Here is a 6,000-nt window from a genome sequence, read left to right as displayed (position 1 = left end):
GCAATATAAAAAGAAGGCAATGAAACGAGGTTCATTTTGCTCCACGGCACCACTGTTCACCAGCACAGGCTGTGTTCTCTCGTCATTCACCTTGTACGTGGAAGTTCTCTGTGTTTGTTGGAGCTCTTTCATTCTGATGACTTAGGTATTCCCAAGGTAGGATTACTTCCGGTCAACACTGCTTCTTTCTAGCCTCGTCATTTTTCCACCACCACAAAAGTAATCAGAAAGTTATGCTTCTCACTAAAGAATACATAATAGTAGTTATACAGCATGGACTGGACGTCTTTTGATTTCTGTTCTGCTTTAAATTTATCACCATTGCAGAGTGCCAATCTTTCCAGTAGAGGGCGATGTTTCGTTACAAACCTCCTCTGTTTTGCCAAGGACTAGATTTAGAAAAGATTTCTTACAGTCAGAATGTTTCCTTCACATGTATTAGAGGGAACGGTGTTCTTTCTAAGTATTATGCGGAAAGGAGAAGGGTCCTTTTTCTCTCCTACATTATTTCTACATGAGCTGTTCTTTCAACTGGAAAAGTCAAATATTCAACTGAAGCAAGAACCAATTTATTGTTTAAGGAGGGACCCTCTGGATCAGCCGTTCCCAACCTGTGGGTTGTCACCCTTGACACACCTCTATTTCCAGAAAATAGTTACATTGCGATTCATAACAGTAACAGAATTACAGGTATGAAGTAGGAACAAAAAGAATTTTATGACTGGGGTCACCACAACATGAGAAACTTAAAGGGCCATAGTATTAGGACGGCTGAGCCTGCAGCTTGGCATCAAATGAACCTGGATTTGAATATTGTACCTACAACTCTGGGCTTTGACTTCAGACAACTTACTTGGTTTTCAGGGGTCTCAAATTTCTTCCTTGCAAAGAATGTAACTAGCAATAATTCACTGCAGAGACAGTGTGGAGGGGAAATGTACCCCATTAGGGAACAAAAGCAGATACTCAGTAAACTGGAAATTCTTGTTCAGTGAAAACAGAATTTCCAGGCAAAATACAGAACCCTCAGTTAAATATGAATTTTATTAACTAGTAGAATTTTTTTAGTATATGTCAAGCAATGTTTAGATTTACACATAGTGATAAAGACATAAAAGTTATGCTTATCTGATAGTCAAAGTTACCTGGCTATCGAGTTTCCTAAATTGATGACCTTACACAGAGAACCTATGCACAAAAGGGGCAAAAGTCATTAACTTTTTCTTAAACCCTAGAGACTTCCCTCCAAGCATTTTAGAATGCCATTACTTAAGAATTTGGTGTTTCTCTTATCTGGGAAAATTAATATAGTGGGTATTTTTAAAGTTTTGAATATGATGGCATCCTAAGCAAAGTTAAATAGCATTGTCCTCTAAAGTGAGTCTTGGTCACTTCACCATAATGCTGGCCATGTAAGTATGCATCTCATTCATTAGATCCAGGGACAATCTTTAAAAGTGTTAAACTCAGTCAGATTTAGGAGAGAGAAAAAAAATGATACCAGGGATAAACCAGACAGTGGGATCTGGTGGGTAGGCACTCACACCTCCACTCTCCCACCCCTGTGTGCACTCACACCTCCACTCCCCCCACCCCTGTGTGCACTCACACCTCCACTCCCCCACCCCTGTGTGCACTCACACCTCCACTTCCCCCACCCCTGTGTGCACTCACACCTCCACTCCCCCACCCCTGTGTGCACTCACACCTCCACTCCCCCACCCCTGTGTGCACTCACACCTCCACTCCCCCCACCCCTGTGTGCACTCATACCTCCACTCCCCCCACTTCTGTGTACACTCACACCTACACTCCCCCCACCCCTGTATGCACTCACACCTACACTCCCCCCACCCCTGTGTGCACTCACACCTCCACTTCCCCCCACCCCTGTGTGCACTCACACCTCCACTCCCCCCACCCCTGTATGTACTCACACCTACACTCCCCCCACCCCTGTATGCACTCACACCTCCACTTCCCCCCACCCCTGTGTGCACTCACACCTCCACTTCCCCCCACCCCTGTGTGCACTCACACCTCCACTCCCCCCACCCCTGTGTGCACTCACACCTCTACCCCCACCAACCCCTGCAAACCCCGCCCCCAAACCTCCATCCCTAATAACAAAGTCAACCCCTGGGCTGGAGAGATGGCTCAGTGGTTAGGAACACTGATTGCTCTTCTAGAGGTCCTGAGTTCAATTCCCAGCAACCACATGGTGGCTCACAACCGTCTGTAATAGGATACTCAATTCTGGTGTGTCTGAAGACAGCTACAGTGTACTCACATATAAATAAAATAAATAAATAAATCTTGAAGAAGGAGAAGAATAAGAAGTAGAGCCCTTCCTTTGAGTAGGAAAAATGGGTTTAACCAGAAGTGAATGTAGATTCGGGGAATAAAACATAAAACGGAAGGAGCCACAGTGCTCTCTTTTGTTTTCTCTAGGGGATTGGAATCTGCTGCTGCATTGAGCTGCAGCCTTAGGAAGGGCAGTGACCCCTGCAGCCTAGACCCTGTTGGGGCAGAAGGGAACATGGGTGCCTCTGTGCAGCCAAGACAGGTTTCTTAGAAGTGGGGTACAGCGCATGCCTTCCTTCTGCTTCCTGTGGCCTGCTTTCTGGAAGGCAGAAGAGCCTAAGCTTTGCAGGGAAGCCGGCCCTCTCCAAAGAGGAGCTGTGGTGTTCCTCACCTCTCACTGTGCTGCCTTAACTTTGGTCTGAGACCGACACACCAGGCCCTGCTAACACACCCCAAGACCCAGATACTATTTAGCAGATTTATTGGGCACCCTCAAAAACTGGATTTAAAAAAATTTTTTTGGAGGGAGGGGAAGACTGGAAAATATAAACAAATGAGCAGATCTGGGGTTTACCTTCAATCTCCATTTGAGAGTAAAATTAAACTTGGGTAGGATACAGAGACCACACCTAGGCTTGTGTGTGTGTGTGTGTGTGTGTGTGTGTGTGTGTGTGTGTGTGTGTCCAGATTTAGGTGGGGATTGTACAGATGATATGCAGGCCAGCCTGTTTCCTGAGCTCAAGTTCTCTACCAACCGGAAGAGGAAACTGACCCTGCTGGCAGACGTGCTGCCCCGTGTAACACTTGGATAGCATGTCCTTGGAAACAGTGATACGGGAGGAAGTCTCAAGGCTAATGTTAGGATAACACCAATACTCCAAAGATCCACTGGTTTAGCAGTCCAGTTACTTAGCTGTCAAAAGCTGAACATGTCTATAATTCCCTGGGTTTCTGTCACAAGAAGGATAAATTAGCATTTACTTACCCCAAACCCCTAGATTACAGGCAAATGTATTTCTAACATCACTTCAGCACCATCCAAGGACAGTCTTTTACTGTCGTCACCTTACCTGATGAGGTGTTCTCTAAGAAATTAGCAAGATTAGGTCTTGAGACTGTAAATGCAATTTCTGTACTGTCTCAGCTTTGTCTCTTTGAAGGGAACCAGTTGCTGATGGGCCTCTGTGCCGTAACACCAAGCAAGCTGTGTTGGGTGAAAAGGCTCACTCGCTGCAGGACTTAAAAGGCATGATGGACAACTCCGTCCTGGGCAGCTGGAGGGTGTGGTGGAGAGTCTGCATCACTACCAGTCCACACAGGATGGGACTGAAGGAGTGGAAGGCTCTCAGAGCAAAACTCTGAATGGAGTCCTGGTTCTGTCACTTGATGGGCAAGCGACCCACAGCAAAGAACACTTTGTCTGTTTAAGTCAGTTTGTCATATAATAGATGACAAGAGACGTACCTGCCTTTCAGAAGGTTGTGGAAGGGACCCAGGGAAGCAGTGAAGGTAAGGTCTCCCTGCAAGCGTTAGAATGAGTAATAATAGTGACCCAGTGACCGCCAGTACTGAGTAAGCATCACGTTCACGGATGAACAGGGGATACCTGAACGTACTGTGATTTTTCAAAGCCGCTTGAGTAAGTGTACACATCGATGAACTGCTGTTTTAAAATGAGGTGTACACAACAAACGTTCCTCTGCCTCCATGACAAATAGTCTAGTCAAAGGACACGGACCACCCACAGACAGATCCTGGTTCAGCTGTGTGACTTTGAGGAAGGCACTACGTCTGTGCTCTGGATTTTTATTTGTGAAAAGTGTTGTTATGCACATCTGGAGGTAACAAGGGCAGGGTCAGTTACATGAGTTTGCCATCATCATCTGTCCCTGACTCTCCAGGACCTTTTTGTCTGGAAGGATGGAATACAACACTTATAAACAGAGATCAGGACACAACATAGTGAGTATAATAGGAAACAAAGAGCATGGACCAAAGGGTATCAAAGTCACGGTTCCCTGAAGGATCAGGGAAGGTTTCAAAATGGACACATGACAGTTTTCCAAAGACCAAATGTACTAGGTAGGAAAAAGAAACCAGGAATAAGTTTGAAAGTAAGAATTGGAATTACACAACAAAAGACTGAAGGAAGAATAGGGGACAAACCAGAAAGGCAGGCTGGGATCAAGATGGGATAAAACTGGAGTGCCCAGATAAGGCCTTAGCAGGCCACTCGCAGAAGACACAGATAGGTTTCAGGAAGTCCAGAGGCAGAAAGAGAGAATGGGGCTGGAGGAAACATAGCCAGAAGCATTAGGGAGATGGGTGGGTTTGGCCCCACTCACTCCTCCTGGATCTCCTGCTCCTGCTGGCACAGACCAGATTATCTGGGTGCTACTCGCAGCAATGCTGGGATGGACATCCTTTTCCTAAGAATGAGGAAGGAACTGTTAGTTTGTAACACCCTTTCTCCCCCTGTTCATGTCAGTAGCTAATGGCATTTCTACCCAGCTTATCATGTGCCACTAGTTTCCCTCCCTGGCCACTCCTCTACCCTCCTAGTATCTCAGCAAAGAGAGGACAAGGGCTCTGCTAGTGCATCCTTTGTCCCATATACTTGCACGGAACTGACGGGCTGTAAGACTTCCCCTTTGGCCACCATCTGGGGTGTGCTACCTTCAAGGCACACTACGTTTTTATGCCTTATCTGGCACTGTAGTTTTATCCCCAGTCAGCGAGGTAACTACCTTGGCTCCTTAAAACTTCACAACTTAGTTAGGACATTGAAGGTTGATGTCAAGGTGATATATGATTGAACAGTAGAGAGTGGGGAGGGGGAAAATGGCTGAAAAGGCAGAAGAGGGAGGCAGGGATTCACAGGAGGATGGAAGCAAACGTGGATGTTTACCTCAGCTCATCTCTAGCTTAATAAGGTTGTTATGATTATTCCTAAGGGTTTCTATGGGTCTAATTTATCTTATCTGGATGGACAGTTTATATCTTTGTCCACTGGTTGTAAGCTTATTGTGTAGAGGGTTTGTAGATTGAGAATTTAACATATAAACCTGTTTGATAGTTAATGATTGTGGAGTTATGTTTCTACAGGGCGGTAGAGGACAGTGAGTGAAAACAACACTCAAGTGCAGGTTGAGTGAAACATTCCTGAATCCGTAGAGACGACATGGAGCTGCTAAGTTAGAGATACCCCATGGGTGCCAGCACTAGCTTGGGATAAAAGGTTTCCACTTTTTAATATTTACCGCAATATTTACAGAGTATGACTACAGAGGACAGTTTTGAAGGCTCCTCTAGGAAAGAACATCCTCAGAGGCTTCAGCTGGTATCTAAGCTAAGCTTGACCATTTGATAGTGTTCCTTGGAATATTCAGATCTGAAACTGACCAGAGGACCAAGCTCCACTTGGCAGGAGTGACAAATCCTAACACTGAGACCAGGTAGAAGCTGGGTTCACTGCATGAAAAGAAAGGTGATCTTCAGCTAAAGGAGGTACATTAGCAACTTTTCTTGTTGCAACAAAGACAAAACAGTTGCCAATGACAACTTAGTAGTGGAGTGAGGGCTTCCTTGGGCTCATAGGTTTAGAGGGAAGAGTCCATTGAGGTAGGATGATGTGGAAGCAAAGGTGTGAGGCAAGAACAGGACAGCATCGTGTGGCAGAGCTGCTCCCGTCATGGT

The sequence above is a fragment of the Micromys minutus genome, assembly GCF_963924665.1.
Source record: "Micromys minutus genome assembly, chromosome: 17".
NCBI classification, from domain to species: domain Eukaryota; kingdom Metazoa; phylum Chordata; class Mammalia; order Rodentia; family Muridae; genus Micromys; species Micromys minutus.
Note: the sequence above shows the minus strand (reverse complement) of the source record.